The sequence below is a fragment of the Thermobia domestica genome, chromosome 9 (genome assembly GCF_964235325.1).
Source record: "Thermobia domestica chromosome 9, izTheDome1.hap1.1, whole genome shotgun sequence".
Classification (NCBI taxonomy): domain Eukaryota; kingdom Metazoa; phylum Arthropoda; class Insecta; order Zygentoma; family Lepismatidae; genus Thermobia; species Thermobia domestica.
Window position 1 is genome coordinate 216002475 of NC_137462.1, and position 23496 is coordinate 216025970.

Sequence of the window (23496 nt, forward strand, 5' to 3'; positions counted from 1 at the left end):
TCAAAATATAAATAGTGGCCCTCGTAACTACAGTACTAAGGATCAACAATTTTTCAAACTAACAGAGTAGTTTTGAAACAGTGATCGAAAAGATTTTTAAACAGAACTTTTAAAAAATGTTGAAGCAAATATTTGAAAGTGATCAACCAATCAGATTGCACCAAGAATAAACTTTTCCACCAATGACCTTAGATTGAGAGTGGTAACTACAATCCTAAGATTCGAAGTATGAAATTGTTGTATAAGTTACAATAATTGCATATCAGGTTTCAAATCCAAAATTTGAGGATAGAGATAGAGATCAACCAATCAGATTTCAACAAAAATAAATTTCCAATAACAATCTTACTGTACTCATCTGTATGGTAATATGATATAATGAAATCGCTTATCTTACAAGGAGAAAGCATACTTTGGTAACTGAACTTCGGAGCCATTTTTTTCAAGATGATAGTGTGCATTTAGAGTGTTCATATTACAAACTGGGAGAGCGGAATGGTCTAATATAGCAAAGAAAAAGCATCATAAAGTTTTCGATTCGCCACATATGTCGTACGTTGCGCAAGTTTACCAAGTGACGGCGTGGCAGAATCAGTAGCATCTGTGACTCACGTGCCAACGGTTCGGGTTCTTTTCCCTTGGAGTCAACTTTTTCGTTTTTTGCTTGAACCAATAAAGTAGCCACTTGTAGCTACAAGTAAAATGTTAATTCACCATATGTTTATAATGAATTAAAACAATAGAAATATTCAAATCAGTTGTAAAATCTTTCAATGTTCCATGTAAACTACCAACGAAATGTAATCTATTTCGTAAATATTTCGATATCACGAGTTATATTATGGCTACCACAGTCGTTGTGTAAAAAATGTTCTTGACGCTTTGTGTCTACATCTGTTGACAGTGTGTGTATTACAAGCACTGGCGCAAATGGCACGGGGGGGGAGGGGCAGGAGAACATGTCTCTTCCAATCTTGAAACTGAGCAACTGTCCTCCTAAAAATCCGATTTGAAATGTGAGTTTTGGGGAGAAATGTGATTTGTGTCCGATTCCCACAAAGGAAAATGAGATGAAATTAATATACCCCCCAGAATAAGCCTCAAATCTGCCCGCCTCCTAATTTTGAAGACCACTCTGCTCCCATGATCCTCCACAGTACTGTTTTCCAACATAAATATTTTGAACATTGCTTTGAAACAATATGGGAACGGTCTACCCGTCTTCCCCCCCAATGTTGGAAACAGATTTTTGCCGCTTATTGCAAGGGGAATAAGAGGGAAATTCCTTTGGTTATAGGAACATCCAGTATTACCAAAGGAGATTTCCTTCTCATCCCCCTTGTAATTCTCACACTGCGAACAGATGTAGACACGAAGCGTCAAGAGCATTTTAAACAACGACTGTGGTAACCATAATATACATAACTCATGATATCAATATATTTACGAAATAGATGACATTTCGTTGGTAGTTTACATGGAACATTGAAAGATTTTACAACTGATTTGAATATTTCTATTGTTTTAATTCATTATAAACATATGGTGAATTAACATTTTACTTGTAGCTACAAGTGGCTACTTTATTGGTTCAAGCAAAAAACGAAAAAGTTGACTCCAAGGGAAAAGAACCCGGACCGTTGGCACGTGAGTCACAGATGCTACTGATTCTGCCACGCCGTCACTTGGTAAACTTGCGCAACGTACGACATATGTGGCGAATCGAAAACTTTATGATGCTTTTTCTTTGCTATATTAGACCATTGCGCTCTCCCAGTTTGTAATATGAACACTCTAAATGCACACTATCATCTTGAAAAAAATGGCTCCGAAGTTCATTTACCAAAGTATGCTTTCTCCTTGTTAGATGAGGTCAAAATTCCCAAATTTAAATTTTGGTAATGGTTTACTCATGCAAGGGATCAACGTGAGTCATTCAAATTTTCAAAAATTATGTAAACCAAAGTCATAGTAAATATTAACCTTTTTTTATTTACAGTTCTCAAATTTAAGAGTTGTGCCAAATTTTGATGTTTTGACAACTTTTTTACCCATAAAAGAGATAAGCTGGACCATCCAAATATACAGAAATATCTGTTAAATTCCTAGGCGACATTTACCGAATTTTGTTTTTTCACAGTTCCCAAATTTAAAGGTGGGCAAATATACCCCTTCCAATAATTAGGAGGAATGCATCAATGTACCTATGTCATATGAAAGAGGACGACCCTGTACTTTAACCATATAACCGTATGTTAAGTAAACCCTCATTATAGAAAATAAATTAGATCAAAACCAAACGCGTGACGAACATGTGACAGTACCAATATTTGGCAATTTTTGACCCATGGAAGGGTTACGAAGGACCACCCAAATTTACTAAATTATGTATTAGTGTCCTAGAAAAAATTACCAAATTTTATTTTTTGACAATTCGTAAACTTAAAGGGTAATCCTATATAACCTCAAAATTTTGAAAAGGAAGTGTGGATGGGAAACAAAATTCTAGGCGGCAATTCACTGCTTGCTATCAGTGTGAAATTCAGTGAATTTTCTAACAGGAAGAGCAAATTATTAGATGAATATTCTTCCTAGAGTATAGATACAGTGCAATTTGGTGGTAGCATATCGAAGAACATATTTTTAAAAAATCAGACATTTGTAGCTAATCCGGAGAAATTGATTTTGTTCTCAAGCCTTTTCATGAACATAGTTAATCAGTGCGTTAGGAACAGGAAATAATTTTAATACCTTTAAAAAATAATAAAAACGCCACTTACTTAAGTATTACTTAAGTATTAATTACAAATTTTCAGTTATATTAAGTATGTATTTTAGTGTGTTTAGAGCTTACAAAATTTATTCTTTATAGACAGGACGAACAAAAATTGTTGCAAGTCTAAATACTTCTTATTTTACTCAACTGAACTAAACAATTTGTCTATAAGGAACTCAAGGTTTAGCGCCGCAGAAACTAGACCTCTCCATTAAATTCTGTCCTGTTTCTAACTAATCCATAGCGAATTGTTATTACCCATCTCTTTACAATCTTAGTTAATATTATTTCATCTTGGAACTGCAGTGGCTTACATTGTAGAACCCTCATCTCTGGTGTTTGGAGTCCTTGATTCTATTCCAACTCCCGCCAAGTGGGCTTTATGGATTTAATCGTGCTTTCGTCACCCTAAATGTCTTTAACTTCCCAATTACAGTAGGAAGTTAAAAATCTAAAATAATTGGGACCGTAGGTAGTTCGGATTTTCGTAAATGACCAAGAAAGTGCCATTTAGGCTTAAATATACTGTATGGTATGCTCTTTTATCGATACAGTGGTTATACAGTACATACAGTAATTACAATACTGTACGTAAGGCTACTTACATTTAATATTTCTGAAGAATCTGCTCGTACACTAAATTACATTGTTCTTGTAACTCACACTTAAACCTTAACTTGTATAGGCCTAAGGGAAAATTTAAAATATATATATATAACAAACAATTACATATGAATGGGCTTTTGTAAAAACACTGACTTAACACAACGCTGACAGTTCGTTTATCGCTAGCGCTAAGACAAAATGTAAAAAGCTTCTACGGACCGAGTTCGGATTTTTGACGTCCTACTGCATGACTTCTTTTTTTTCGCTCTGCTCTTTAGAAAACCTCCTCAAGTATTGAGAACAGATTGCTTAAAAAATTAAAAAATGACGCTTTTTGATATGCTACACATATCAGCCAACTTCGGATAGTGCTGATAGGAATGGGCAAATCAGTGTTCGACAATCCGATGACCGATTACCTCAAATGGAGTAAGAGGTTAAATATATGATCGGCAAAAAAGTCCTTAAACTAGAAAGGATAAGATCGATCCTATCACAGGTTATTATAAGGCAATATCGTCCAAAACCTTTTACAAATTATAGACTCCTGAAACCCCATCCAAAACGATTGCCGTGATTTCATTGCCAATAGAACCTTTCAGTTCCATAGTTGTCTGCGTTCTACGTTAAAATCACAAAACAGCAGATCCAGTGGCGAGCAGTCTATTCAATATTCTAGAGAATTTCTTGTAGAGCTGCTAGTTATTTTATATATCAAAAACTAACCTGAATAATATTCCTTTTTAATAAATTTTTAGCCGATATTTTCAGTACGTCCCACGGGTACTTTTCTTCGGGGCTAAAGTTTGACTATCCTCTATGCTGTTCTTTACATGTTTGTGTTATAGTTCTAATTTTTATTTTTATTAATATAATTTGTAATAATCGTATCCCAGTCCTTCTCAAGGTTTCCTTTTTCAGTGTTCAAAAGTTTTTTTTTTTTTTTTTTTAAATTACCGTATAGAATCGTTACGAGTTTCAAATACATTCCTTTGAATGTTACTGATCGCTGTATGGAACTCCTCTACCTTTTGTACTGAATGTTTTGTAGTTTGCGGATGTTTAGATAGTTTTTGTTCTCCCGCGACTCTGTGTTCCTGTAATGTAGTGCTTATATTTCTTTCGTTATTGCAATATAGAAAGCGTCATAAGCACAATCTGATATATACTACTTCGGCAAATTTTATCCACAAAATAGTTCGTGTACTCAAAATATTTTTCAAGTTTCTCGGGGGCTTAAAACTAACTTTAGGAGTATGTCTTTTAGCTGTTTTCGTCAGTTTGGGCGATATCCCGGATACAACGGAAATGATAACCAACGGAAGGGGAGGAGTTCTTGTTTACGATTTTTTTCTGACCCATTTTCTCTAATCTTAGACGTACAGTGAGCTTTGTTTCCATCAGGGTGGAAAAATATCGTGATTTTTTTTAAAAATCATTTTATTTTTTTTTTATTTAAATCGATTTTTTTGATTTAAATCAAATCTTTCTCCTCGTATAATACAAGTCGCGAATTGAAAAAAAAAAAAAATTGGAATTAGTATTAAATGTTAATTATGCCATTTAAGTGAAAGTGTTGGGGTTGAATTTTGAATTATCCCCAGTTGTTAACCTATATCAATCCCAAACAATGTTTCTTACCCTTTTTAAATTATGGCTCTTTTTAAAGGTAAATTATAGACTTTCAGTCAAACAGCTACAGCATCATCCCTATTTATCCTAGGATCATGGTACTTATATCACTCTCTTTAGGATAGAACAGCTTTTGAAACGGTAACATTCACATTTCCCTATCATGTCCCTGAAGCGGTAAATTTTGAGAGTAATCGGCATTTTTTTTTTTTAATCCCCTCTGGATACCCGTGTGTTAACGCACAGATCTCAAAATCAACTGGGAAATACTAAGGGATGTACTAAATGTGTGTACAAAATTTCAAGCTTCTATCTTGAGTAGTAAGGGTGAGGAAACTATTTAAGAATGAGCTAAGAACATTCCCACAATGACCCGGGTGTAATATAAAAATTTCCTCAGACATCCCTATTTATCTTAGGATCATGATTTGTACATTATTCTCTTCAGAATAAAACAAATTTTCAAACGGTACCCTTCAAATATCTCCATCATGTATCTGGGGCGGGCAAATCACGAAAAAAGGAATTTTCTGTTGAAAATATCTTTAAAAAAAAATCTCCGTGAACCCCTCCCCCTGTTTTAAGGCTGAGATCTGAAACAAATCTGAAAAATGCTGAGGGGTTCACTGAGTAAATGTGCAAAATTTCAATCTTGTAGGTGCAAAAGTAAGCCCGCGAAAAATTATATTCCCCAAATATCCCAGATTCCCGTGTAAAACAGGATCTCAGGAAACAGTTTCCTGAGACATCCCTATTTATCTTAGCATAGTACGTACGTCATTTTATTCAGAATAGAACAGCCTTTCAAACGGCACCATTCATATGTCTCCATCTGAGGCGGGAAAATCACGAAAAAAGCTATTTTTGTTAAAAATATCCTTTTTAAAAGCATTTTTTGCCCCTCTGGACCCCAATGTTTCCACGCAGAGATCTGAAAACATCTGAAAATTATTAAAGGATGCACTGAACGAGTGTAAAAAATTTCAGTCTTCTGAATGCAAAATGTAACCCTCCAAAAAATAATAATAACGCGTATAACAAAAATTATCTTTTTAAATTTGACGTCATCACACACAATGCCTCAACGCAGAAAGGCGTGAAAGCATATGTAACGTGTTCTAAAATGCCTCCAGTCTTGAAGAAAACGAAGTAAAGAAGCCCTATTGGTACTTTTTTAATCGAATAATGAAGATTCTACCCTATCACTAAAAATAGGTGATATAATTTAAAATGTTAAGCATTAAGGAAAAAGTACAGCAACATTTATCAAAATGACACTTTTTTTCACAAAAGTTACTGATATTTGGCAGGGGCCTATTTTTAAAAACTCAGAACTAGCTTGCGGCATGAAATACATAAATTTCGCCTAAAGTTATAAAATTAATCAAAAAAAAAATGGAGAGGGGATAGGACCCCTTTAAATACGCCCTATTGTCTGGGAACAAATAAACACACACAAAAAAAGAATTTTCGTCTTAAATGTCGATGGTGATTTCCACGTTGGAATAGTTAACGATTTTAAAACCCAAACTCAATGTTACGAAAAGAAGAGCAGGATTGCTCCGTTACCTGTTCAAAACGGGATTTTCCCTAATCATCCTCTGCATGACACTTGTTTTCATACTATACTGTACATTTGAGTCTCATTGTATTATGATTATTAACTTCCATAATCAAAGTAACAGAACAGAAACGGGATTTTACTTATTTGCACTTTAAATTAATTTATTTCGGAATTCAGTTTAAATCAACGATTTTTATTCAAAAAATCAAGTGATTTAAATCAGACTGATTTAAATCAATCCACTTTGGTTTCCATCATTAAGAAAGAAAAAAAAAAAAATATATATATATATCATGGTTTTTGAGCTTTTAGTTAGTATATTATTGGTACGACTATGATCACATTGAAAGTGATTTTTGACTTTCCTTGAGCGAATTAGATGCTTTCATGATAAAGTATACAACATTCAACATTAGACCTGTATGAAGTTCTGAATGCACTGAATGAATAAAAAGACTTACCTTAACTTCAGATAATTATAGAACAAATTAATGTATGGATTGTCTTTATAGCCTATTTGAAGTAAAATATATAATTTTCTATTTTAGAAAACACTTTCCGTGAACAGTGTGCTCGCCGACTCGGCAACGTTATCCCTCATACATTTGACGAGTTTAAGGCCATAGGTGCTTGTACCACCAGTAAATATGTAAATACATTAGTGAAACTATTACTATTATTCCATACATTTGATGGTAACACAAGTATTCATTAAATTTCGTTTTCCAACAACAGTAGTTTAGTTCAGTCATTAGTTGCTACTCTTCAAATAAGCATTCTGTAGAATCAACACCAGCAATAGCGTAAAGATTCTTGCCAAATTTAAAAAGCTTAGCGCTTGGAGTTCGAAGATTATGTAACTTTACTATTTCAATGCTGAATTTCTACTTCTGTACTAGTAGAAGTGTCGAAGTACAGCAAAGAAAGCTGCATTTTCGGGAAAAACCCGTCGTGAAAGAAGTGCTGGGGAAATTCCCGCAATTGAACGCACAAAGCATCGTAAGGAAATACTTCAACAATAAAACTATTTATTTTAAGCTGGAAAATAACTTATTTGCCATATAAGACATTTTGAAACATTTATTTTATAAAGTATGAATTATCTCTTTGTTAATTGTTTTAAATTCATTTTCGGGAAAGAACCGTCTTGCTAGTGCTAGGGAAATTCCCGTAATTGAACGCGCAAATTAAACTTCAAAAATAAAACCATTTATTTTACGCTGGAAAATATTTGCCATGTAAGACATTTTGAAACAGTTATTTTATAATACATGAATTATATCTTTGTTTTAAATTAATATATTTGGTATTCATATTTGGCGAACGTTACTAAGGCTCCTGGGATGACTCGATCTAAATTTGTTCGTTTGTCTGCCTGTACCACACACACATTACAGGATACAACTTTCGGTCTTTTAAGTTTAAATTTTCAGGGTACAAGCACGAGACACACTAAATTTTCTGTATATATATATATATATAATGGCGGCGATCCAACGTAAAATTTCAAAATGGCGGCCATTTTTCAACTAGCGGGTATCCATGTTATAGAGTTCAATTTTCAGACTTTTAAGTTGAAATTTTAAGAGTAGAAGCAAGAGACATTCTAAATTTGCTGTATAAATTTTCTCGGCGATCCAATGTAAAATTTCAAAATGGCGATCATTTTTTCAAAACAGTAGTGAACAGAAAATTGTTGCAAGTTGCGACAATGATAAACTTGAAATATAAATCACATTTTAATACTGCCCCAAAGACGTTGAAATGTTTCGAGAAAAAACAAACGAAAAAAACTCACATGGGCCAGGTGGGTTTGTTTTATTAAACCCTGATATATATATATATATATATATATATATATATATATATATATATATATACTGTGTGTGTGTGTGTGTGAACATAAATTAGCAGTAATGTTAATTATGGCAACATTGCAGTACAAGAATTTAAACTTACGAAGTGTTGGAAGACACATTGAATGCAGAAAATCACAAAAACTAGATATTAATAAACAATATAGAATCTAGGTGGCATTTAGAGCTAGTGCACTAACTGTTATCATATATAGAGAGTTTGTGTATATTTTCATACAAACATAAACATATAAAGAACAATATAGAGGATATTTTTAAACCCTAGACCGAAGAAGAGTAATCCTGGAACATACTGCAAATATCGACTAAAGATTCATTAAAAAGAGCATTATTTCTGTTAGTTTTTGATGTATATTATAAACATTTAAACAAAATGAAGTAGCAATAATAACTTAGCACATTAAGGGCTCTAATAGACCAGATGATGCATTCAGAAGACTGTGTGTTTTGTGTTACGTAGGTGAAAAGTACACACAAACTGTAAGAGGTCTAGATAATATACGAAGTGGGTTGAGGAAATGAGACACAACACAGCGCTCGAACCTACAACACTGGTGCCCCCACCATTACACGGCAGCTAAATTAATCCTTGCCATTGACTCAGCACAAGTTTGAACTTGCTCCAGTTATTTCACAATCGTTGAGAGCGTTTGAAATGAAGTTGTGCTTGTGCGGTGCGTTATGGAAAGCATTGTCAAAAGTGTGTGCCATCAAATTTCCTGTAAATCCGCTACTCTGACTTACGAAAAGTTACAAAGGGCTTATGGAAAACTTACCTATCCAGGACACAAAAGTAGGATGACCGTAGTGAGTTAAATTTGAACATATTTACCGTCTGTCAAATTTTAACACAGGATTTGGACATGGAAAAAATGTGCTCCAATATAGTTTTAAAGTACCTCATTACTGAGTAGGCCAATTGGAGGGATGTGTGTCTTCATCTTCTGAACTCCCTTAAGAGAGAGCCAGAATTCTTCGGTCGTATTATCACAGATGAATCGTGGGATTTTGAGTCCGATCCCGAAACAAAACACCGAAATCAGCACACGGCAAACTCTTCCTGTCTCAAGAAAGCGAAAATGAACAAGTCGTTTTTCAATTATTATTATTATTTAACATCGGAGGATCTCACAAGGAATTTGTGCCACCACGACAAATTGTCAATCAAACTTTTAAAGACCTTGAAACACTCAGGAGAAGGGTGACATGTACACTGATGCTGCTCAACACCACCACCATGTCACGTGCATTCTCCCCATGAATGAACTTTGATGTAGACTGGTTTCTCGGTCGCTATTTGCTGTTATATTCCCCTTGCCCATAAATGCCATCTAGATAATTTGGATTATGACCTGAAGGACTGAAAGATATTATTCCAGCAGAAGCCTTTCAGCATTGCTACAAAGAATGGAAACAACGCCTCCATCACTGTAACTGCTCAAGTAGACTATTTTGAAGAGGATAATCTTGATTTATAAAAGTAATAATTAATTGCTAACGAAAACCACTCATTACTTTTCTAACACACCACGTATTAACGCATGTGTTAATAGTATTTGAACAGACGACTTTTTCTAGGTATAGTATAGTAATTTGACTTGTTAATAATTGTAATTTGACTTGTTTTTAAATAATTTACAGAGTTAAAGCTAACTAGCAGACCAGAGGAATTATCAGAAAATCAAGTCCATTACAGTAATAACGTTCAGTTTTTATGTAAACTTTTCGTTTTACAGTAATATGAAAGATATATATTTGTAAGAGCCAATTCAGTATCACGCTGATTTTACCTTTATTTATTAGACAGTAGAAAGATATTTTTCATTGTTGTGTAATAATCGGCTATTCTTCATATTTATTCGAAATATTCTTGCAAAGAAAGTTGCTCTGTTATGTCGGAACTTAACTATATCTTTTCACTTAACTTACTGGAAGAGTTTAAACCTTGGGCAGTTGGAAGTAGCATTCGATCAGATGCCGATACAAATTCTATGATATTATCGGATATTATTTTAATAGTGTGAAATAGTGAAATATTCGCTCCCTTTTTTATGTGTAAGGAGGCAGGATTATGAAAACATAATTTAACTACCATTTTTTAAATACAAAAAATACCTATTATACATGTCAAGCAATTTCTGATCAAATGCTTCCGACTATATTTTAACGATGTATTTGCTTTTTTAAGTATTTTATATTTTAATCTTGTAATATGTGATGTGAACACTATTTAATCCTTTTGAGATTTTATTTTGTACATGTGTAATAAAGTGAATATTCTTGTAAAATAGTATATAACTCGGTAGAGTTAATGCAGATATCACCAAGATATGTCACTTCCTAACACTAGTGTACCATTTTGCACAATAGTTGCGTATATAACAAAACATAAAAACCACCGGGAGACACTTGATCAGAGGTCATGAACCCCTGTTGTGACGTCATCAAAATGACCGTCGTATCGAGTGATGTAAGTTCGTTTGAATGATTTTATCTCATTACCGATCGTGATATTTTGATGTTTCAATATACACCATTTGAAAGATATGGAATTAAGCTACAGAAAAGGTTCCAGAACTATTTTTTTTTTAAACACGAACAGTTAAGAAGTTAGAGTGACAAAAAAATTGGAAGTAAGTGATATAATAGTAATATTAAAAAAATATAAAAGCTTTTTACAGCGATATTTAAGTTTTTTTTTCCTTCGACATTTGAGTAACATGTGTTTTTAGGTATAATAAGACCCTTCTGAACATAAATCTGAATATTTTCAATTCGAATTTCACTTACTTGTATCCGAAACTCAAGATTGCGGCCAAAATTACTACAGTATATATATTAGCTGCAACTATTGCTGTGCGATATCATTTCCTAGGTTTTTGAGGATAAGGAATCAATTTGTGACTCCGGAAGTGTCTCAAAGTCACAAAAGCCAAGATGGTATCCAAATTCGACAAGAAATAAAAAGTACTGCTTATTAATGTAAGATATCAACCCATGTTTTCAAGGTCAAGTGTCACATTGATATTGCTTAGATTCTGATTCTGAAATCGAAAGTGCTCAGAAACTCAAGGTAGCTACCCAAAAATGACTCAGTTCATGGAAAAATTTGCAGTCAAAAAAGAATAATAGCACAGCTTCGTTCTTGGAATGAGCTAAATACATCTTTGATGTTGCACATCATTTTTCCCCTGACTTATTTTTCCTAGAGTCGGGTTCACCCCAAAGTCCAAATCTCTAAAATCTTCCCGTAATTTACAGGAAGAAAATTGTAGTGTTTTCGTATACTGTTTGAAAGATCTTGAATCAAGATACAGAAAGACTTTTTTTTTTTTTTTTTTTTTTTTTTTTTTTTTTTTTTTTTTTTTTTTTAAGGCGAACGGTTTAGGAATGGCGACAGCAATTTAAAAGGAAGTGAAAAACAAGAAACGTACGTACAATTGTTGTTTTAGTCTCTGTATTAAGCCTGCCAGCTACAAAGCAACGTAAAATTTAATCCAGATTTTATGCATCGACAATGGTTGCATTTCTTTATATTTCATGATATTAAGTCTTTCTAGCTTGTCCGTAATGATCTCGGTATTAGCTGACCAGAAGGACTCGTAGTCATCTTCAACTTTTTTATCAATCCCCACTCGGATCTTAAGGCTAAAGTTTTCTTTGGAGATAATTTGTCATAATGAACACTGGAGGGTAGCTCTCATCAGGTGACGCAGCAGAGCATTACTTGTCGGTGAAATATTTTTAATTGGCCTATTCTGCTGCGTAAGGAGAACCTACCGCAAGAGTTCCTCATTTATGGTCTCCACTGAAGTTGAGAAATGGTACATTAGAACGACGGAACGCTAAATGAGAGAATAATTTTTCATCTTCAGAGATGATGTCGGGAACCTTGGAATAACCCGAAAAACCTTCTCTATGTCTCGAAATGCATCCATGTTTTTCATGTGTATTTTTACCAATATCTGCAGAAACTAGTCAGCTCCTATAAAGGCATGGAGAAAAGGCAAAGGTCTGAAACTTTGTATTGCAACAAGTAGATGGGACTATATTTGAGATGTTTGAAGAGGATGGAAAAATTCGGAAATGAATGTGAGCCCATCTGGTCAGCTAACGCCGAATGCAAATGCAGAGAGAGATGTAGTCGCTATCGATGCGTAAAATCTGGCTTAAATGATTCTTTGCCATGTAGCTATGAGGCTCAGTGTAGAGGTTAAAATACAACCATGGAAGGCATGTTCCTTGTTCTTAAGTCCCTTTCAAATTGCTGTCACCATAACTTCCTAAACCGTGCGTCTGACAAAAAGATGTTACATGACCTTTTTTGTAACTTAAGGGTCTTTCAAATGGTATATAATAACATTACAATAACCATCCCGTAATTTGTGGAAAGATTTTGAGGATTTGGGCTGGGAGTAAATTCGCCTTTGTATAAGGAAAGTCTTGGGAGAATAATATGCAATAACCAGTTATGTATTCAGTCCATTTCCAGAAGGAAACTGTGCTATTATTGCTTTTGATTTATTTATTTATTATTATTATTATTATTATTATTATTATTATTTTAATAGCAAACTTGAGATTTTGAATATTTTGGAATCAGAATTTAAGCAATGAGATCCTTAACCCCGAAAAATGAGAAACGATACCTCACATTCCAATATGCAGTACTTTTTATTTCTCGTCAAAATTAGCCTGCATCTTGGTTTTTGTGGTGGTTTGAGTAATTTCCGGTGGTCAGATTGAATTCAGAGATCAAAAATTGATTTTTGACTTCGAAGACCTGGGAAACAAAAAGAAGTATTTTTCTGAAATGTTACAATATCGCTCACTTCGAAATGTTTGCCATAATAACTGCTCAAACATTCGTGTTCAAAAAAAAAAAAAAAAAAAAAAAAAAAGTCCAAAACATTTTTTGGAACTTAATTCGAAGTCTTTCAAATGATGTATTGAAACATCACAATTCGTTATTGATAATGGAGATATAATCATTTAAACGGACCTACGTCTCTCGACACAATGGCCATTTCAATGACGCCACTGCAGAAGCACATGACTTCCGATCAAATGGCTCTCGACGGTTTTTCATTCTTTGATATGTACATAACCGCTGTAAAAGTTTCACACTATTTTCAGGAAACGAAATATTTTTACGCTAACTCCATTGACTAGAAAACAAAATATAAATTCTAACAATATGAAGGAATTTCGTCTCAGTGTGACAGTTTATTGAATACACAAGCTATTCAAAATCATATATACTGAAATGCATATCTGATAATTACGTAGGATACATAGAGTGCTTCATGTATGCGAAAATTAATAGAACAAAGAGAAATTTGTAATACGTACTCCTGTGAAATAATAGTATACAAGTGCAAAACAAAATAAAAGTTGCAGATTGCAATAATATTTGCATTAAAAATTTGCCAAATCAAGTATTCATGGCCACCACTCAATAGTAAAACCCAGTAAACAGCATCATATCGGTTGATTTTCTCTGGATTTTCCCGTTTCCTCACTTTTTTTTTTCCATTCATAATCACTCATTTGCATATATCGTTCGCCTCTTGTAGTCTAAAGAACATAGACGTGAAATGTTGAATAAAGTGAAGTGTTCGTTAGTTTCAAGTAGAATTATTTATATATAGTTGCTTAAAGAACATGAACACTTAGCTGATTTTTAACACTCACCTCTATGATTCCCGAAGGTATAATATGAATGTTTTTCAGTGGTAATGATTTCCTTGTATTTAATTTTTTTTTCTTAAGTGTACCTATGTAACTCGACGCTTTTTTACACTTTAAAGACGTATTATATTTTACAAAACCCTTTGATTAAATCACTTTATAGTATTGGTATTCATAGTCTTTTTGGTCTAAAATCGAAGTTTTTCAATATGCCCCCATCTTGCTGATGAATATGCACATTATCTGTCGTCAGGAAACATGGAAGTGAGTGTGATATACTCACATGTACGTTGTGCATGTCGATTTAACAGAATTAGTATCATCTGACAGGTTCAGTTTCCGAAGAATAAATTATATTAAACAAGTTTTGTATTTCGTGTACCGTGAAACAGGACGTCTCCTTATATGTATTTCGAGCTTCATGTTTATTCATTAGCATGAGTTGAACGTAAAGCCGATGAAATTAACAAAAACAGAATTGTTGTAAATTCCTTCCTAGTTGGTAAAAGTTAAGAACTTTCATCTCACCCCAGTTACTCCTTCATATTATTATCGGTCTCCGCGTATGGACGTTTAAAATATCTAAACACGTATAAAGAACCTCGTGTGGCCTCTGTCTTATTATTGTCGTATTTTTAAGTACTTGTTTATGTTAAATGTTCTCACTGAAATAAATAACACTTGTGCGTAGTGTAATTTAATATAATTCAACTTGCTCGTTCATTTTGATAGTTGGATTCTATGAGAATTGTCTTAGAATGACAAAATATATCTACTAAATGAGAGACTACTGAACTGTAAGAGTTGGAAATTGTACTTAATATAATCGTATAATTTCCATCTACATACTTCAGATAAAATAATCTGTCTCAGCATAATGTAATATTGAGACGCTGATTTAGTTTATAACATGTAGTAATTACATATTGTTACACAGTTTAACAGATATATATATACTAGTCCTTTTTCAAGTTTCTAATCAGATACTAGGTCACAAGATAAAAAGTACAAGTTGTGTCCTCAGAACTCATCACCTGTCTTCTACGAAATACCTTATTCTCATTAGTTTGCATGTACGCTGCATTGTATTCATCATGCTGATGGACGCCTGTCGATTTTTCCCTTCTAAATGCAGTCACTCTTGAAATCAGGAATACCACTTGCCAGTTGACTTACTGAGGGTGGGTTGGTTCCTAATTTCGTTTGGAAGTACCGTTAAACGGTCGCATTGTATTTCTTGGGTTGTTAGAATTATTAGATGCTTACCTAAAAGTGTTCATATAATTCGTCCTTTAATAATAATAATAATAATAATAATAATAATAATAATAATAGGACAAACAGAATACCAGGAAGTTGCTTCTCACAACAGCACAGAGCCGACAACATGTTTACGGATAGAAAGTAGCTAGTTCAGAGTAGTGATATAGGTTGGGTAAACACCCAGTGGTTAGATAAATTTAAAATGTTTATAACTTGTTTACCCACCCAAAAAGTGAATATTTTACGAAAAATTATTATTTGTGAACTTGTTTGAATTGTTAGTCATACTGATGGTATCTTGTATATTTTTATCACAAAATAATTCCAAATATTGCACGACAGATATTTTATACTGAACTGCATAGCAAACCTTAGTTTTGTAGGGATTTTTGCATTATGTTTTAGTCCTAAATATTTGCCGAGAGTTTGGTTACACGAAAAAAAATAACAAAGATTGATTATTTTATTCTTTCATGAAAATATCTTAGATTATTGGAAATGTATAATAAGGTATTAGAAGTCATACTTGTTAGGTTTATTTTTGTCTGCTATTGGGAGAAATGAACTAGTTGGTCACGTGGAAAGATTTTCTGACCTCTTACGTTCGTCGAATATGTTTCTGTTTAAACAAATAGACATGTCTTGGTCTAAAGATAAAATATCCATAATGTATTGACAATTGTATTTCGTGTGTTCTGTTCGGGAGCCCTTTGCAGTGATTTTGAAGGAAGTGATATAAATAAGCATTATATTTTTCGTGTACAAGAGGAAATCCAAATATTGCTAATTTAAGTCCACTAAAATTCCAATTTGGATAAATACCCGGGTATTTACTGGACCACTCTACAAGGTTTCAGGTCGAGAAATTTCTGAGAGATTTTATATTCTAGCCACTATCACCAGTGTATCTAAGAAACGCAAAGCTCAAGTTGATTTCTGAACCGGTTTGGAAGTTAAAGATTTTTTTTTTTTTTTTTAAATTTATCAAAAATTGTGAGTGATATTTGCTGCTGGTCTCAAGACGTAGGACATCAGTTAAGGTGTCATTTTAAAGCTTATAAGCCATCTGAAAGCTCTTGTCATAACGCTATAGATTTTTAATTATTAAGTCGAAACAATCAGTTTTGAATTTGATTTGCTCAAAAACCATATTTTAAAAATTTGAATAATCGAACTACTGTATTACAAATGTATCCCCAAAGTTTTATTTTGGGATCATTTGTTATGTTTCCATTTTCAAACACAGAGTTAAAAGTCAGTTTAATTTAGGTTCATAAGAAAAGATCACACTAAAGAAATAACGATGTATTGAAATCAAATTAATAATATATAGTCGTTAAAAAAAAAGACATTGAGTAGCTTTTTTATCCATAGTTGGAAGTTCAGGTCGTCTTGGATACTGCTTACAATTGGGTTTGCAGTGAACTTGAAAGGTTTTTTTCGGTTGTGACTATATCTTTGTCAGGCAGTTTGTATAGTCGGCCCGTTGGGATCACACAGTTCACCCACCTAACATAATATATCCACTGCATAAAATCAGAGAACAGCTGATTCCCCTGGATATGCAAAACATGGAGATCAACCAGCCGAAGAAAGAAACATCACTTTCGCTTGACCATTGTCCAAAACATATGACTGCCATTGCCAGCTTGGCGTCGAATTTGATGAGTTACTCTGGTAGTTTCCATATTTTGAATAAGAAATGGCTTTCGTATTATGTCGACTTGTATACATTTCCAGGAGTACGTATGTCGAAGAAATGTTTTCCTCCAAATTCTTATTCAGCCTGGACATTATCGGAGGTTGTTTCACCGTAAGTTGATGGAATGGTAGGAGTCCAACCTTTTGTCTGCAGCGAGATTATGGGAGACAGAACATACTGCTTAAAGGCTTCAAGTGGCATCCGAAGGCAGTCGCCCGCATTCGGAATCAAACCCGGGACGCAAAAAGCACAATCGTTAGCCACTGGGCCAGACTTCACGTTAGGATACGGAGATGAATATTTGTTCTAGATTAGGATGTTTTTTTCTCAGTACTGGATTAGCACATCGTATTACTCGTGTAGCTTTCAAGTGCACAAATAATGCATTCGAATTTTTACTTAGCGTATATAATGTTAATGCCTTTATTAAACTTGTTTCATACTCCTTTGTTCTGGAGTATATATATTGTTTTAAAAAGAACAGTGACATAGAATCAAATTTATTACAAATTTCTATGATGAAAAATTTAGGAAAAAGACTTAAGTATGTTATTTCGATTTAAATAATAATAATTATCTCTTGATTGAGGTATGAAAGAAAATAAGACGTTTTACTAATAATTGATATGAATATCAGATTAAGAAACTGGAACTTCAGTTGAGCGTAAATCCTTTCGTTTAGAAGGAACGGACGTTATGTGATATCCTAGTTGTCATAAAGCTTGGGCTGCAGTTGCTTGTATTTGTGATTAGTTCGTATTGAGTTTTTAAAATCTTTGGTCGTGAAATCGATCCATACTTGTTTGTTAGTTTCCCAAAAAGCATTTTTCGTTTAATTAGATTCATTGTACAAAGTAAGCGAAAGACTAATGAATCTTTTCATTTCAATAGTACAAAGAAAAATTTTTAGTGTAGTTCTGGTGTAAACAGTGATCGTACACACTTCATTTTGAAGTAATCATTTATAAAACAAATTTATTGACATTGTTCAAAATATTAGGAATGGTAACCACATGTAAGATCATTTTGTAAAAGATCTTGGGTATATGACATAAGGAGAAGCAGTATATATATATATATATATATATATATATATATATATATATATATATATATATATATATATATATACACTACTACTACTACTACTACTACTCAAAATGATAAAAATGTGGAAACTGTAAACTGCGGGAATTTTCAGTGAGATCTGCTCAGATTGGCTATTTCTGAAAATTAGACACTTGTAAATTCCATAATTTCAGGATTTTTATGTAGTGTACAAAATGAAGTCTAAAATGTATAGATGCATGATATAAAAATAACTCTTAACTACCAACAAATGGAAACAGTACCTTGTATTTAGTCAAGAGAGCTGTCAATGATGTTACGATAAAACATTACATGAGAGTTTTATGTAGGAATTCATCAATATTGCAGTCTCTTATACTCTATATTTTTCATGTAATTCCTCCTTTTGCGAGATGAACGAATACACATGTTTGTTCGGAAGCCTTAAATTCTTCATCTGCAGTCTGTAAAGAGATTTTCCATTCGCAAGTTACAGCTATTTGGCAAGACGTGGGATAAAATTTTCAGGGTTCATTAAATGGAGTAAATAACTTGTAACTAATGTTCATTTATTGGGAAGGTTAACGTGTTCTACTTCCTATCAGAAGTTGGGATCTGCAAATAGTAGTGAAGATTTACTTCTCAAGCTGGAGTCAGCTAAGTTCTTGATCGTGGATGCCAGGCATAACAGAGTCTAATCGGAGATCTGTTCCAGAACAATTCTAAACATTGAATTGAGAGCAAATTCAAGAAAAAAATATGTAGATCCCTTCCTTAAATTTAGAAAATCTGAACTTGTACTTTCAAATTGTAGGAATTTGGGATATCCAGATAATCATACCATATGTTTGTTCCTGTTTATCACAATTCAGTGCTTGGTATGTGATCCAATTTGTCTCACTAGTTAAATATTAGCGTTGTTAATCAAAGAAATTGCGCGTTAATATAATCATTGATTTTGTAATATAATTATTAAATGCCCACGTTCCTTAACTTACAAAAGGAAAAGTGTTATACGGGTAATTACATGCTCCTTATCCTTTTTTGTAGGTTATATCGACAGATACATGTATAATACATACAGAACATTTCATAAATTCTATTAGTCATGTAATAATTTGAATATGTGGTCACATGATCTTACATGTTTAGTACTTGAGGAGTGCCATATTGTCAATATCCAGTCAGTAGATTAGTTTGTAATTAGTTGTTAGTCAGTGTGATAACTGCTGCCCATTTTAAAATTGAACCTGTGAAGTGCTTTTTCTAAAGGACACTTTTCGACTAAAACTTCCTAAACCAAGTTAGATGTGGTAATGATGTTTAACACCAAATAGAAAACTCAATAACTTATAGGTTAAAATTTGATTGATTTAAAGGTAAAATTTGCTGTTCTTGCTACACGTTGTCAGTGTTAATCCAAACGACACCAGTTAAATCAACGTGATACGCGCGAATGAAATAAAACTTAACTTTCTTACGCTACAGCTCACGAAGGTTGATAGCCACCAAATAACGCGAAAATCAACTTCCAATCTTCATATTTCGCTTCGAAAAATAAGGTCAATAATAATGTAATATCATTCTTACAAACATTTATCATTAGTTTATTTCCAGCATCAGTGTGAGAAAGATTGGGAGGGAGATTGTCAAAGGCACTTCATACTAGAAGTGCCATTTCTGTTTATCTGGAACTTACTGTTTTCATAGTGTAAGAACATTTAGAGAAATTTCCAATAGTGTTAAAGAAGGTCGAGGTAGATAGCGATGCTAATGTGATTAGCATCATGTAGCTAGTTTTTAATTGAATATTTTACTACATTCTTGGAATGGCAATATTACTTTCTTGGTATATTTGTTCGATCTTAGTGTTTGGTGTATGGATTATACTTGCGTTTTTCGTTGCAAGTATAATGTGGTATACACTTCGTGATATATCGGTGTTTGTGGCAGTCGATTATACAAATGTTAAATCATCTCAAAGTGAGGAAGAAGCAGCCATGCCTAATGAGGACCACTGAAATATTTTGGGGATGGATTGAAGTTTATCTCAACATGTTGACCATTATTCACGATGGTGAGTTTCTAGTTCGTAAGATATGTCTATTTCTAAAACTTAGGAAAATAAATGTCTCATTATTATGTGTTATATAACCCTGGAAAGATTTAAGTAATTTAAAGTGCAAAATAGTGTGCGTGATAAAATAGTTACTAATTTTTAAAAGATTTTAAAGCATTTTCCAATTCACGTGATACACATTTTATTTTTGATTAGTAGTACTTGGAATTGCTATAAACCTATATAGTACTTAATTGGAATAACTGCTTCGTTTTATTATTTCTCGGAAACTTACAGCAGAAGGCACAAGTAAACAAATCCCCCAAAGATCGATCTGGTATACGATATTTATTTCTTCCCTTGATTTTGTTTAAAGCTAATTACTTCTAGTTGCAAAAGAAGGCAATGTATACGAGATTAGCCTCTGTACACTCACCGAAAATTTTATCTTAGCTCGGGGAAGAAAATTGCCGCATTAAAAGATAGTATAGCCACTAAGAAGGATTGCTTAGTATATATGTCTTACTTGTGATGACATTTTTGGAAAGAATTGAAATTTCATGACTACCTGAACAACCTCAAGCAATTATAATATTATAACATATTACATTCCAGTTATTACGTGTGTAGAAAACTCAAACTGCTGTTGTTGTGAATGAATACCTTGCGTCCAAAATAGTAATTGATTATCGGGAATAATGACACAAATATTTTATTTGAAGAAGTACTTTTTGTAGTGAGGTTGATGATAACGAAAGCTTTTGACGTTGTAATAGAAGTAACTGCAGCTCAGATGGGATGGGTCCTAAATTGCTTATTGCTGTCGTCTTTGGTTCCGTGTGTCCGTGTTTGTTACATTTCGTGGTCACGTGGGTTTTAAATCGATTTAAACTCAGTCAGAAATTCACCACGTGGGAGTTTATTATTATTATTATTATTTTCCTTTGTTCATTTCTGAAATACTTAAAAGCAAATTAGAAATTTAAGTTCCTTTTTCTTGGCTCTTTCGCCGATTCATAAATAGCCCGCAGAATGTTAACGTATCGTTTGATAAACAGGGGTGTCAAGTACTTATAAAGTACTGTGGCACAGTGAGCGATTTTAGACAGAAATGGATGAATACTTCCGTGATAATGCATGTCACGAAAATACGGAGTGTTTTAGCTCTTAAGTTTCTGTAATTATTAGGAAACTTGTGTTCATAATTCTGATGTTAGTTTTCCGTTACTTTGAAATTTATAATAATACTAAAACATCGAAAAAATCCTGGCCACCCATTGCTCTCGAAAAAATCCTGGCCACCCATTGTTCTCGAAAAAATCCTGCCCATCCATTGAAGAAAGATGTGAATTGACAAAGATGCACAGTTGTTTAATTCAGGTCTGTCAATTGATGAGAACATGTATCTTTTCAGTAAGAGGCTGATTTTTGGACAAGGCTGATTAACTGCGAGTAAGTTTATTTTGCCTCCTGCAGTAAAAATACTCCGTGATAGTTGTAACATATCCGTAGAAAATATGAAATTAGTATTTTTCAAGTATCACTAATTGATTCCAATACTGTTATCGTTACGTAAGTGTACGGCATTTTTGATGATGGCGTGTATGCGAGGAAGAATTTTAGTACAATATAAGAGTTCCGTCTAATTGTGGAGTGTCTACTATTAACTTGAAATCCTGAAATTTGTATCGATACTGGAAATTATTGTGTTACACTGGAGAAATGTAAAAAATGCTTTTGAAACCCTTCAAGAAGTATCCTCATCATTAGGTGTAGGTGGTGTAGGGATAACTGGTCAACCACTGGAAAACTAACTACTCGAGAAAGAAAATTGATAATGCTTATAAGACCTGTTTATAATATAACAGTGTGTAATTGAAAATTTGCAGAACAACACTTTGGTTTCCCAGCGGGTTGTACATAATGCAGTTTCTAACCATGGAAGCATTTCATATGTAAATATTTCCAGAAGGATGATTCAGGCTGTGAGAAACTCAAGAAGTGGCCTTCTACTTAATATTGTATTCTGTACCAAACGTAATATGAATATAAATAAAATTCCAAATATATGTAATACAGTGAACTAGGTAAGAAGATTTGTGATGGATGGTGACTTCCGTTTTAGTTTTTATCCACTGTGCATTCTTTGTATTAGAATACTGAAAAATACTGCTTTTTCAACATATTTTAGTCTGTTAAATACCACAGCATACAGTAGTATGTGGTACTCGCTTTTTTTGGTTCACCGTTATGTACTTGATTTTTTTCTAGCACAACATTGGGTAGTATTGGAAATATCCAAACCAACTCCAGTAGACACCCTGAACTGACATAAATTGGCCGAAGTTGTCTCGGTTTTACAGTGCTATGTCTCGAACTATGAAAAAACTCGTTGCGAACTATTCTAACTTTTACGCTGTTCAGTTGAGAATTTCATATAAAATATTTTTAAGACTGTACGGCGTAAATGCATAGTAGATCTAAGTGCTATTTTAAATGTATTAAAATTTTATGCAAGGTAACTTTTATAACGCTGCTGTACGGTAATCAAACATAATCGTTTATTCGGAAATTGGCGGTGTATTTCAACATTTTTTTTCTTTCTTTCGTGCCCTAAGTATACTACATAAGGGACGTGTACATAACAGTATCATACACAGAACAGTAGCATGCTTTTGTTATGTGAATGAAATCTTCAATATTTTGCCCTTCGTTCATGAAATGTTGAAGCGTTAAAAATGGCAGACAGTGTGTGTTGATCGTTTGTTGTGTATTTAATCGTGATATTAACAGCACTAGTTCCGATTGCACTCTTTCAAAGAAAAATAATTAATTGTAATTAAATGAAACACATTCAAATTTAACATTATGTTCAAAAATTCATTTCGCTGAAATTATCTTCTAAAAAATTCTAAGATTTGTAGTGTGATATTAAAATATGTTGTATGGACACGTTGAAAATATGTGTAAACACGATTTAAAGAGATATTCGTGATATTCGGTCTTGAAGGATTTTCACTTACAAATAGTTGGCGTACAAATGAAATTTAACTAATAGTTATTAGTAATTTGAAGTAAACACGTAGTGATGCAGACATAGTAGTAAGAAAATCAGCTGAAAGTTTTGGTAATACTCTAGCATTGAGTATGTTGGTAGTATTAATAAATTGCAATGCCTATTAAAAAAAGAGCAATACAAGGATTATTTTCTCAAGGTTTTAGTAAAAAAGATGGAATTATAATTTTAATTGTATGTGG

The 23496-nt window shown here is 33.2% G+C and overlaps 1 protein-coding gene across 6 annotated transcripts in view; it reads left to right on the plus strand.

Moving 5' to 3' along the window:
• Positions 1-23496, plus strand: part of LOC145660590 (uncharacterized) — a 121037-nt gene that overhangs the window by 35064 nt on the left and 62477 nt on the right. The window lies entirely within an intron of this gene.